The following is a 14663-nucleotide window of genomic DNA, read 5'->3' as shown; positions in this document are numbered from 1 at the left end:
AAGTTTATAATTTCAATGATCATCATTTCCAAATATTAATATCTAGGGTAACAATGAATTACTGAAAGTAAAAGGTCACACAGCGAGCTTCCAGAACCCTGGAGCGGTCCCGTCTATGGGGATTTTCCATTGGGCCGTCCTATCATGTTGGATAACTTCTGGAAGAATAATTCCTAATTGAAACCACCCCATAAAACACTCATGTTGGAATTTTACCTTTGTCTTCCTCAAGTAATATTTAGGAAGTCACCTGGAGATGAGTAAAAAACAAATTTCATCAATGACCTCTCACGTCCGGCGATAACAGTACCTAGGTCTCGTTGTTCCTGCACATGTTTTCACTCCGCGTGTTTACATTAAACGAGATTGTAAAACGTTGCAAAGATTTACCAACTTAAGTCGATGGGTTCCATGTTCCGTTAATTTGACATAACGCAGTAGTTATCAGCAAATGTTGGATAAATATTAGAATCTTTCGTAGAAGTAGAATATTACTATAAGTCTATTACCTTATGAATCAACACAGTCTGTGAAACATTTTGATCTGTTTTTATTTTGGCTGTTACCAACAGACTACCATAAAATTTCAAACAGTAAATTTTCACTTGCGTATGAGACCCCCACACCCAATTGGACTGTTCTTCATGTATTTTAGATTTTCGGAAGTGATGGGTCAATTTTTGGCAGGATATTTCTCTTTTAGGTCAGGTAATGTTTTAGATTCTATAAATTGATATACAGTAAAATCTTGATAAGTCGAAGCCCGTAAAGTCAAAACTCTGTTTACCTTGACGTCTTTCTGTATTCCCGACAAAAGAATAGGCCTTTTTGTACAATAAACTATTCGTAACTTGAAATGTCAATACCACTAAAGCTGCTTATCTCAAAGTTTTGGCAGGTCAATTAAAAAAAAACTGAAAAAATTATTTATAAAAAGTGATGAAAGAACGCTTGCCTTCATTATGAGTCATTACTGTCACGCGCAAGGCTTTTCTTTGATGAGCCGAGCGTGTTTACACGGGCTGCCATTGTCATGCGACAAGCACTGGGTGGGCATCAACCACAACCGTAAAAAAGGCCGTGTCGGAAATGGGCTTCCACAGCTACGGCTAGGTCTATTGTCTGCGCGTCTCCATGCATTTCCAATGGAGTGAATACCAAGACCTAGCTCTAGACAAGAGATTCGGATGCAGCCTAAATCAGGCATGAATGATGCGCCCTCAAGTGCTTTGTGAATGTATCACGTGACCCAGCAAGGAAACCCTGACCGACTGGCCCGTGCTGCATTATGCAGTAACAGCCCGATCAAGCAAAGCAAACGAATGAATTCTCAAGACGTAGACACAGGTACCGGTACATAACTTATGGGTTTATTGTTTATTAATGTACCATGTGAAAACATGGTTTAATGATGATGTTCGAGGAAAACTTGCACAGTAGAGGATAGCCTAAAATCCACTTCGTGTTCGACTCGGCTTGTAGGCCAACTGTCGTAAGCCAGTAAGGTTGCATGTGCACTGAAGCGTGTAACTTTCGATAACTCGAACGTTGGATAACTCAAACTTTTCATCCATTCCCCTGAGCTTCGACTTATAGAGATTTTACTGTACTAGCATATATTTTCCAACGCCCTTTATCCAAGTTGAATTTCTTAAGAAGTAACTCAAGGAAAAAACATCACAAATTCTAAAATCTTTGCACGTTATTTTTCCTATCCAAGGGTTCCGGAAGAGCACCATCAGGGGTCAACTTTGAGGCTCTGTTCAAATTTCTTTTGTTGTTTAATATGAATAATCCCTGGGGTGTTCTCAAGTACCCTGGTATCTGTAACCTGACTGCTGATTACAGGTACCCGGTTCCATTTTGTTGATTTTATTACCCCAAACTGTCCCAGTTAATGTCACTACAACATTTCAATCACTTCAAAATGAACAAGATGAATGTTGTGTTTGTCGGTAGACACTGCATGCAGTTGACCTCAATATTTCAGCTATCATCTAATGGGCAATTCACTTTGAAATCTTCAAGGGTTGAATTTTTACCCAATTTTGAAGAAGAAAAGGACTTTTTATCCTAACGTCCAGTATGATGATGTCATCAGCCCCAACTTTTGCATGTGTTAACTGGTTAAAGATCATCATCCACATCAATTTTCAGGCAATTCGTACAATCTTTGCCACAGACATCTATTCAAAGTTCATTTTTCAAAATTTTCAACCTGTCACAAGAGGGCGCACAACAATAATGTGACGCCATTAGTAGATGATTTGAAAAATACTTTTACCCCAACGACTAATATCATTGAAAACAAATTGATACCCATTACCACTGATCAATTAATAAGCCCACTTCCGGTTTCGACCAGAAGGAAGGGTCATGTGATTTGACCCACACAAGATGAATTGAAGACCAAATTTTACTTTGGCACTTGCGGCAAACAGAATGTTGCGGGAGGCCATGGTTGATTTTATATGGTTTTCAGAAATTTACAGTAATATTTATATATTCAAAATTTAATGATAAATCACTTGATGATGTCATCATGACGTAATTATTTTAGGATTATCTTTGCTTCGAGGTCTTTGCTTTGTGTAACTTTGATGATATTAAAGTTTGTTGAGCAACCAAAATGTTGCCTTGAAAACATGTACACAATATATATGGGGGAAAAATTAAATAGTCAAAATTCTATTATAAATCAGGTGATGACGTCATGATAATGTCATGATTCGACCCTGTGTTATGTCTACTGAGAAAAAGTGAAAAAAGAAGAAAAAATAACATATAAAAAAAGAAAACAAAATAATCATAACCAAAAAAAGCTGAAACAGGTAAATGTACCACCGCAGAGGGAGTTGATTTCGATTATAAATATACATGTATGTCATGTGAAGGCCTGGTATGACTCCATGACCCGGTAACTTTCATTAGCTTTAAATTTAGACAACGAAATTTTACGGTATATGTTTTTTATTTCACACGTACACACATAGAAATTTAGAAGAACGTATATTAAGTCGCAAAGTAGTCTCGTACAATCTCAGTTCCTTAACAAGCGCCAGTCGAGGTACAGCAAAGTACAACTGAAAGTTAACCTCAAAAGTGGGAAAATTTTTCACACTTTTACCCATCCGTAAAAAGGAATATTCATTTCACAAATTGTGAAAAATTTTCCCCTTAGTAGGAAAAAGTTTCACAACTTCTTTTCACACGTGGGAAAAATTTTCGCACTTTTTTTCACAGGTTGGAAAAATAATCAAACCTGTTTTTCAAAAGTGTGAAAACTTTTCACAAGAGGGAGAACTTTTCACAACTGTGAAAACTTTTCAGAAGTGGGAAAAAAATTCACACATTTTTCACAAATAAAAATGGGAAAATGTTCACACCTGTTACACAATTGACAAGGAAATTAACCCCAGCCCCAACAAAATCAATTTTAAAGTATGAAGTTCACAAGTACATGTAGCTGAACATCCCCAACCACACTTTATTTGTGTTTGAATGTACAAATCTTTAGTAAGAATTGAGAACAAAGTCAGAAGAGCCACCAAATCACAATACTTGTTATTTATCTTGGAAAAGTAGCAATATAAAGCAGTGATTACCACAGACAAAATCTCAGAAGGCAGTCCGTATCTGTTTGTGTACCGCGGCACATGTGAGGCTATTGCGTGCAGACGCCATGTTGACCGGCTGCCATGCACGCACGCCCGGCCACCGCCATTCAGAAAATCAAGGTGCACTTCAATGCACCCACATTCACGATCAAACCTCAATCTTTCTATGGTGTTTCTGACCCATTCTTCAAAAATTATACCCTGTTTCTTGTAGATGTACAAGAAAGCCTCTAAAATTCCACTTGAAAAACAGGCTCATTTTTAGTGGACCAAACTTCAAGAAAACTTTACCTTTTTCACAGAAATTTCGATGAAGAGTTCGGGCAACTCAAACCCAGTCCATTCGTGCAAAAATTAATGATCCCTAATTTCAGATCACAAACAATATTTGATGTGGCCACTGTGACATTTGCCATTGACCTTCCAGGCTTAAATGCCAGGTTTATTGGGAGTACTATACCAAAACTATGGACAAACTTAATTTAGGGCTCCTACGAAAAGTTTTTCTAAAATTATTTCACTGACAAGATTTTTTGTTTCAGTCATGGTGACCTTGACCTTTCAGCCTCAATGCAAAAGGCTTCCAACTAGTATTACCCAGCGCAATCTAGAAACAAAATATGAACTTCGTACATGTATGTGATGCTTTTCTCAAGATATCGAGCTGACAAGATTTCTACTGTTTTCGCACCTGTGACCTTGACTTTCAGCCCTAATGCAATAGGTGTCTTATAATTACCAAAAGCAACCTACAGACCAAAAATATGCAAAATATTTGAGTTATGCTGACAAGAATATTTGGGATATATTCTGCACACACCCACCCACCATACACAAAAGACAAGGCAAGGCGGACAGAGTTTGCCCCTTCAATGTCGTCCCAGGGCAAAAGGAGTGAAAATGCTGCTCATGACAGGTTCATTTGCACAGCTTTGCTTGAACAAATACATTTAGGCCTCCTTCTTTCTCTGTCTGTGCCCTGTGATTCAAGCAACCCAATTATTGATGGCTAGACCAGGGAACAAAATCATATTTGTTGGCATCCTAGCAACTATTATTACTATGTCAATGTACCGGTAGTAAAACCAAGAGAGTCCACGTCTTATTCTTGTATTTTGATGTACAAATTTCAGTAAGTTACTGTAAGTGTAACCATGAAACTTTCAATGCTTTTCAGCAAAACTTATTGACATCATTTTTGTCAGGGACAAAGTAAAGAGGGCTACATGTAGGTATCAATTCTGCAAAATTCATGCCACATGTGCATATTGCAAAACCTCATCAACAATGGATATGTGATATTACAGAAAACAACTCTTTTTTGACAAGTTCTTTTACCCAGTAATTCTAATACTTCCAAATTCTGATTGGACTCTGTAACTGCAGATTTAGAAACTTTATAATTTGCTGGTTTGGGTCGAAGTTATAGAGTGCATCACATTTTACACTGTGATCCTTTGATCTCAAAAATCAAAATCAAATGCATTTTAATGGTTCATAGTGAAGACAGTATCACAGTAAGACAAGTTGAGTTTTTCTTTTTTCAAAATGTTGGTATTTGTTTTTTTCTCTCTTTTTTTGAGGGGGTGCAGTTGATTAAATAAATTTAATCAAGTTCGCCTGACCTCATACAAAATGTGCACTGATATTGATGTTACAGTGGAATTATTGATCATCATGCAATGTCATCAGAATGTTGCATTTGCCAGAGATCTGCACTGGACGAGTTGACTGGACATGGACATGTACCTTGAATGCACCTAAATAGAGTTGAGAACAAAGTGAATAAAATACGCAGTTCACATTATGCGACTGGTACCATTAGGCCCAGTTTACAAAGAATGTTAACTGGCTTCAATCCATGCAGGAGCCAGGCTAAGTTCTAGGCTGACCTTTGTTTTGTTTCACTCCGGTGAAAGAACCAGTAATTTAAAAGTATCTTTAAACTGCATCTACTGTGGGATAATGACTAGGGTAATAGATTGAGGGCATAACACATTTACTTAATTGTGCCTGCTTACTTGAAACATTAAAAAAAAATAAAGTGTTTTGAAATTTGAAAGAGCTGTCTAAAAAAAACAAATGTAATTTGTGGTCCCTAAACAATTGTAATATTTTACATTGTTTAAAGAAATGGTTTTCGTTTAAATATGTAGCAAACCTATTGATTGCTACATGTGTATACTGTTAATTTATATGAAAGTTTAAACTGAACAATGAGTGCTGCACCTTCAATATTTACAGAAAAAACAAACATAAAGAAAATTTAATTGGGTCTATAATTGGATTGATGCTTGTCTGTACTCAATGACTGGAAGCTTGCCAATGTTTGTTCATTTGAGCCTGCTGAGGTCCCCCGGGGTGATTCAGACAATCCTAGGCCCCTACAGGAAGGATATTATTGGTCATGGTCTCATACGGTCAATCATCTGCCTTGCATACACCTACAAACTACTGCAAGATCACTCTTGACACCATTTTGAGAATGATACATGTGAGAGTCCACACACAGAGAATGTTAGGAAAACAATCTCTTCAACCCAAAAAATAACCCAAAAATGGCCAACATAAAATAGGAAGTAAGAGATAATCAAGCCTTGAGGCTGAGGGCAATGATATCACAGTGAAAAATATGCCTTGATGTACTACAGAATCTTGAACAAGATCTAGAAGTTGGGACCCTCAGAACTGTTTGATACATGTAGCAGTCATTTGGTAAAAAAAGAAGACTTTCTGATGCTGTTGCCACCAGCCTCAATGCTTTCAAATTTGTGGCAGCCCACCTTACTAATGTGTCTGTCTAAGGCTCTTTCGGCCAACACTTCTATGTTTCACCTAAAAAATCAAGTTAAAAAAAATAACACTGTAATCTGTCCATTGTTTTTGTACATCAATTAATTGATGTCCCTTTTCTTCCACGTTTCATCTTTCAGGTTATTCTCTTGATGTCGGACTTACTACATCCCATTTTCTTCCCAATGCGTGAAATCAAAAGCAACGTGTAGAATACAACAAGCCTTTGTGAGTTAAATTTGAATAAAAGTTGGTACACTGATTTATCTGACTGCACATAAACCTAACCATTTGAATACCCCAAACTAAAGACACTGTTGCTATACCTTGTGATTCGTGGCAAGCTTTTGCACAGCAACCATCATCTCTGGAATGGTCTGGTTCCTTTCTGTCCTTCTTATCCATGAAAAACAGTGTATTGATTCAAGGTGTCTGGGTCATTCCATGAGGTTGGGGCACAATTGTTACATGGGTTCCACAAAATAAACAGTTATTTCCCTGCATGTGGATTCCAAACTGGCATTGTTATAAATACATCTTGCAAAGCTGAATACAGAGGTGTGTGCTATTTTTACAGAGTACATAACCTACTCCAGGTCATGACAGGTGGTAAAAGTTTTGGATTAACACGGACACCATCACAAATTGTGTCCAACCTCATGGAATGACCCAACTACTAGTACATGTACATGTAAGCAAAAGCTTGCCCTGTATCACAAGGTACAATGTAAATGGTAGCTACATGTATAGTGTGTTAGTATGGAGAATTCATTCATTCATATTCATGTGAATTTGAAGAGCTCAGTGTATCAGCTTTTACTCAACTTTTACATGGAAAAGGCTCATGAAATTAGTTTCCACTGCTACATTGCAAGTAATAACAAAAAGACAATGAGCCAATCTATAGCACTAGACTCACAATAGTAAATGTCTAGACTCAATAACATAAAATTTTCCACACGTGGTGTTGAAAACCGTCTAATCTATCAAAATTTTGATTGAAGATTTCTATGCATTTTCTGTTTTCTAAAAGTTATTTTGAGTCATAGTGATTCAAAAGGGTGAGATTTTCCATTTAACCAAGGTGCATACGTTTGCAAAAGCAGCTAGTCTACTGTGATTGTCTTAGCATGCTACATGTACATGTGCATTTACTTTATGTTATCAATGATACCATCTCAACGGTTTGTTTGTTGATGTGTAAGACTTAAATGTTCCTTACTTTTACTGTTAGCCAACACAGGTGTATACAGTACATGTACATATTTATGTAGAGTTTGGGAGTCAAAGGGAATGTTTCATACAGGTGAATATTCAGTGTACCCTCCATTATCTGATTATAGTGACGTTATTACATGAACATGTTGTATATCACAATTTAAATGCAAAAACAGCTCTTCATACTGTCAAGGAGCATGATTTTACAAATAAATGTGGGGTTTTTAAAATTAATTCATATTCGTATACTTTTATGTATATGGTACAAATACAAAATGTCCATAAACAAAAAAATTAATTTCTTAAATTAGGACACTTCTTGTAATTTTGGAGCATGAACAAAGCAGAGAGAAAACATTTTGACTCCTTAATTCAGAGTCAAATACTTTATGCATACATGTACATGAGGGTACACATGTACATCCACCATTCGATATTTCTTTCCTTTAAAACTCAAGTACATGTATCACTGTTCACATGTCAATAAATAGTCCATTAAACAGTAACAGCAAAAGAAGGTTTGGGTACATCCATACCGCTACATGAACACGTACTGTACAGACTGTGCTATTTGAATGTACATGTACATACTTGACTTTTACTTCTCATAATTTCACTGTTAACCCTTCACCTGCAAAGAGGAGAGTGTCTGTTGGAGTGACTGTTTCAACTGGGTATCTAGCACCCTTGAAAAGAGTACAGACTCCAATGACAATTGTTGGTGTGTGTTCCATACCATGGGCATTCTAGACAATGATATTGTTGATATACAATTGTAACCATCAATATTTTCATGTTCATGAACAGATCCATTATAATACAGCATACATGTAAATGCATCTCCACAAAGAATTCACAGATCTCAAATTTTATGCAACTAAAGCTACATGCGATGCAGTAAAAACAGTCTTAACATCTCTCACTTGATCAAGACCCTGGGAATAGCAACATTCCATTTTATCACAAGGGTGGTCTTACTGCAATCAAGTATTCCATTTGTCCTAATACACAATTGACTTACATTTTAAGTTCAAGGTTAAAGAGTAAAGTGAACAAAAGGTCTACACCATGACTACTGCCATACTGATGTCAGCCACATGGTACAACCCGTACTCAACTTCAAATTTCTGGAGATCTTCCATCACTCTCAGGAGATCTACTGGAACTTGTACATGTCCATGTTTTACTGAAGTAAAAATTGAACTACATGTACATATACCAGTATGTACATGTATATGTACATGTGTATTGATTGTATGCTACAGGAGTCATTTGAAAAAGTACTGATAATCTCTGTCACTCTTCCCTTAACCCACAAATATTGACTTGCAAGTCTCTTTTTGTATAAGTCTTATGTGATCACAAAAATAAGTCAATACAATTGATATCACATACATGAAGTTTCCCTGAGGATGAGTAAATGCCAAGAGATTAAAGAATGGAGGAAAAGCCTGATTTTTGTAATTGCCAAGGAAAAGCTCATCGAGGGCCACTCCAATCATTTTAGAGTGTACATGTACTGCAGTGTAAGCAAGTGACTTTTACCACTCAACCAATTTATCATACGTAGGTCTCAGTCTTGATCTCAAACTTCCCTGTCTTGGACTTCCCAGGGTTGGACTTCCAGACCTCAGACTTCAAGGTTTTGGACTTCAAGGTCTTGGTCCTCAGACTTCAAGGTCTTAACTATAACACTGTAATTAAGCTGGAAGACACTCATCCCACTGAACTTTTGTAATGGATGACTGAACTTCAGACATGAAGTACAGTGTAACATAAATAAGGTAACAATGTCAGAATTAATAAACCTACAGATTATATTACAAGTTGACAAGAAACTCAACGGAGAACCTTCTTGTAAAGATAACAAATGTACAACTATGGGTAAGTCTTGTGAGAACTGTTGAAGAGCCTTCTGACAAAAATGTTACGCTTCCAACAAAAAAAAATTCAATTTTTATGGAGATTTCTTTGTTTTAAATTGTAACATTAGAATGATGTTTTACAGTACACTGGGAAGACAAATTCCATGTTTTCTCTTTGAATCCTGACAGAATAAACTAACTGAATGAAAGAACACAACCTTGAAAATCAAAGAGGAACCTAAATGCAAAATTACTACATAAAAAAAACTTGCGATGCAAACCTTCATGTAGATCATTATCAAGTTTTAAACCACTCTTTTCAGCTAGTCAGCTCCAAAAATGGTCACTTGCTGTCTGTGTACCCAAACCAATTTGCTTTCTAAATGCCATCATTCTTTAACCACTCAACCAGTGAATACACAGTGGTGATATTTCATGTAGTAGAAATTAACATGTTCACTGTACACGTGTACAGTATTATAGTATGTATAGTATTACATGTGAATCTGGCATTGTCATTGTCTCTTAGGCATAAGTGGCACACACAAATTACTATTATTTTGCCCACACTCTTTTGTCTAAAATATTTTACAGAAAAAGAAATTTAATCTGCATACATCCTCGCCCACTGTGACTTTTCAATAGTACCGTACATGTATAATAGGAAGTGCTATCATTCTTTGCTATGCATTATTTAACAGATTGTACTTTCTAACAGTGGTAAGAGACTGGCAAATACCTTATCCAACTGGCTTGACAATTTACATGAAAATTACCGTTGCAAATTCTTCAACTAGGAACGATACACATCACTAATGTACAATGTACCAGTGTATACTTACATATGCATTGTAACTTACATGTACAGAAGGTCTAAATAAATGATTGGTGGGTCATTGGTCACATGTTACTTAATTATTCATCTGAACGCATGGTACAGCCATGCTGCACACAGTAAATAGACGTGTTCAAAATTCGTCAGAAATATCGGCACTTTAGGTGTACAGAGATGTAAAGGGAGGATTTATTCAGACTTTATTAAGGTGACATGTGTTTTGTTCTTATAATTACTCACTCTAACATAGTACAACTGGTCACTAATACAATGTACTACCAAATACATACACTGTATATGTACACTTCCCTACAAGTGGCATGAGAAAATTCTTTTCAATTAACGTATGGTACATGGAAATACAACACAGCCACATATACAAATACATTGAATATTCTACACAACTCACAGATCTATAAATGTAGCCAGTAATTGAGGCTAAATGCTTACTGTGGTTTGCAGTAAGATACATTGTATAATGTGTGTGCATACACTATACAATTTACATGTGCATATGTGCACGTAAATGTGAGAATTTCTCCATGACTTGCTATCTCAGTCATTACTCTGGCTGTTCTAGGGTTGCTTCATCTTACATCCATTTGTATTCATTTTATCTGGTTAAGTGTGTGCACTGTGCATGCAATAAAATTACTTCAATGTCCTCGAGTGTAAGAAAGTCATTTTTAGTTACATGTAAATGGAGTAAATTTATACAAAAGCATGTAATAAATAACCCAAACTGGCCATAATCACACATAATGTACATGTACCAGGATGCATTTTCCCCGAGCAATTTCAATAAACAGTTGGTAATGGTGCTGTAAATGTGCATGTATGTACAATGGTGATGAAAGCATCTAATCAATGTACATGTGTATCGGTACCTTGACCAATTTCATTCCTCCATTCTAGATTTTTTCTGAAGGCCTTCTAAAGGATTTTATGTGTGACTCCAACCCACGACCTCCAGCTTACTAGTGTAGATGTCTTAACCTGGCTGGTCCGAGGCAACCTAACAGTGAGCAACACAATTTAAATCATCAGTGTACCAAGGGCAAAGCCCATAATAAAAGTAATGAACACGTATCTGATGCCAAGTACATATCTCTGTAAATACATGTACATGTACGTACATACAATATACAGTGTATGCATCTCAACAATACTGCACTTGTTAGGATGCACAACAGTCGGAACAGTAACAATTATTCTACAAAATAAATGCAACCTTATCTTTGACCCTTCTTCACCTCACAGCCCTGAAAATTGTACTTTAGATTAAACAGTTGTTTTAATATTACAGCATTTCAAGCATATTGCAGTTAGTGATCCATAGATAATGAAAGCCACTTGTTCATATATGTACATGCACATGGAAGTTTAGCTTCTTTTCATTATGTACTACTGTATTGCCTTACCACTAAACAGGTGGGATGTACCAATTTCCAATGATACCTACCGGTACACTAAAAACGTGTTCAAAGCAACTGTTTTATTTACAATATGTCTGCACTGAGGTGTGTAGTGTTTCTCATACTGTACTTACAAAGCAATTACATGTAAAATTGACTCTTGTTTTGACTTATCATGCAAGTATTTTTTCCCTTTTTGGCCAGTGCACATCTACATGCATGGAGTAAATACTGCACTTCCACATGAATAACACCTGTTCAATAATACACATCATGTCACTGTAAATGATATGTCAGCAGGTTAACTGAGGACTTCATGATTGTCATTTTGGGAAGGGACAGCTCAATGTTGCATTTAGACATCATGGGGAATTTTGAATGGGTAAGCTGCATGTAAGTTAAGAATTAACTGCCAGTGCCATACAACAGAGCTGATTAGCCATTTATGTGAGTTTTCATGAGGTTCTGCTATTAGATCTTATCACAGACATTAATAGTGCAGAATGCACAAAAATCAGAAATGTACACATCAATGCCTGTACAGACCTATTTTCTTTAGTCTTTATGAGGCAGCTATGTGCAGTCAAGTGGAAGGTGCTAGTGACAGTTATATGCACTCAGTTGATGCCGGGTTTGAGGCCCGAGTCTGCACCACTGCTATTATCCCTTGTGCATAATTGAACACTGATCAAGTTCCATCATCCGTGAGCCTCCTACACATCAATAAGCAACGGCAATAATTCAACTCGTCATTTCACTCTTCAGGATGGAATTTTCCCCTGTAAATTTGTAATGACTAGGTCCTTGAAATTTGCAACGTGCCGGGAATGATTTGACTGCGAAAAACCATTAAAATGCAAAACGGTCACTAAGTAACAGGACTTGAACTTGGAAAGTGCAATGAATAGCCTCTTGTTGCCACACTCTTGATGTTATTTAATATTTAAGCGATAAGTGGATACTCCACATATCAATTAGGTTTAACACCTAACACTAGCATATCTGAGGAGTATGAACTCAGTGGTGGGTATACATGAGCACAATCTTGAACATGTAGCAATTAAGTAGGGAGACACAATGGAGCCATTTCTGCCTAGCCTGACACTCTGTGTTCCATCACACAAACATCCCCTGAGAAATGGTGAAAGGATGATGCTGAGCCCTGGTCCATCACAGGCAAGGAGGCTGCTTGCTAGCACTGTATGCCACATCTCAGCGTAATTATATTCACACATCCACATACACCAAAAGAAGACTCGCCAACAAGTGAATATGAAAGCCAATTTCTGCTTCCTTATTCATGCGCAATGCAGCACTGTCTTCTTAGGTATGGTACGTGTATGTGAAAAAGCTTGTGTGTCACATAATGACTTGTTTTGCTTTTTTCGAGGGGTGGGGCAGTCACTTCTTTATATTTTGAACGTGGGTAGTAAGCAACATTTTGAAGTTCACACATGTACATGCACAACAAAACCTTGAGTGATTAAATACATACTACGGATACAAGAGCATTGAAGCAAGCAATCATCCTTTTCATACCACACTCTTCTATGATGCTTCTTTTTGGGAAGACAAAGACTGGCTTTGGAATATGACCAAAGAGCTCACACAATTCCCCATTTCGCTGGATACAGGAGCATATTCTTCTAGGATTCCATTTTCTTTATAACATCAACTGCAACTCAGGCAGGGAAAATGCCTGAGCATCAGTGTGATGAAAAATGGGAGAAAGATGCTAGGTGAGTGGTCTAGGATGTGCCCCCTCCTTTTATCACTACTCACGTACCATTCAAATAAAAAGCAGGCACTGAATAATTTCCATCCACCTATGAAGTATTCACAAAGCACCACAAAGCACAAAGGGAGGTCTCCATTACACATTCATCCATGTGCCATGCTCAACAACAATGCACAGAAGGCAGGATTCCTACTGCCAGGAAAATCTGGACAAAGTTGTGGGGACATGGACGTACATGTAGTTCCAATGACAATTGACATGTTTTACAGCTCACTCAGCCACAGAAACTGACAGCAAGAAAACCAAAACACTGCCTCAAACCACTCTGCAGGCTAACAACTCAGCAGCAAGAGTTTCAAAATTGTATCTGTCAGAAAATGAAAAACCAGAAACCTTTGAGAATCTTGAGCCTGGCACCCTAAACAACCTACTGTGGTAGGATTATCTGGATGCAAGGTCAATTGAAGGTGAGGTATGTAACTCTCAGTACTCAGGAACTCTTGAGCAATTACGATGTAGTCTAAGCTGATACCTAAAGACAACACCATTCAACAAGGAAATTGACATCAACAAAGACAATAAATTCATTGATGCGAATGAAACCTTTGACACTACATCGATGTTACTCCTTTTTGACGTGTGCACCTTTGGTCCAATTTTTTTCTCTCTTTTCATGTACGGACCGAATAGGCCCCTATACAGTCTTTACTGTGAGTCAAGTTTGCTTGAAGATAAATTCATTACCACACAAGCACTTGTAGAACATGGAATAATGTAGTGCATCTGTGTTCTATATACCAGTGTTACACAAGGCTGAAGTGCTTGTGTGGTAACTAATATACATGTACATGTACATTCATGTACAGCATGCAGAGGCCTACTGTGTACTACCCAAATGTTAAAGGCCTTACAAACATTTAACATCGTACATATAGGTGAAGCAAAATCTCCCTTTCCATAAAAGGTTTGGCAAAATTATCCTAGAAAAGTAAAAAATACATGCATCAGCTGTCATTAAGGAGACTTTTAAGGGGAAAGTTGACCAGTCAAATACACATAACTAATAGTGATAATTGCACCAATAAACAAATTAAAACGTTAATTTGGTGATTTGATGGAGTCTCATCACAATCTGTATCAACCTACCTGTATAAGAAGGTAGCAATATTAATGCATGTACAA

At 37.0% G+C, this 14663-nt stretch overlaps 1 protein-coding gene across 6 annotated transcripts in view; it reads right to left on the bottom strand.

The window, feature by feature from the left end:
• The window catches only part of LOC110977378 (transcription factor 12-like), a 219064-nt gene that overhangs the window by 168830 nt on the left and 35571 nt on the right, over positions 1 to 14663 (bottom strand). The gene's annotated exons all lie outside the window — the stretch shown is intronic.

This window comes from Acanthaster planci, linkage group LG08 (genome assembly GCF_054643075.1).
Source record: "Acanthaster planci isolate LZ-2023a linkage group LG08, COTS_SCS, whole genome shotgun sequence".
Lineage (NCBI taxonomy): Eukaryota > Metazoa > Echinodermata > Asteroidea > Valvatida > Acanthasteridae > Acanthaster > Acanthaster planci.
This window is presented reverse-complemented; position numbering and strand designations above follow the sequence as displayed.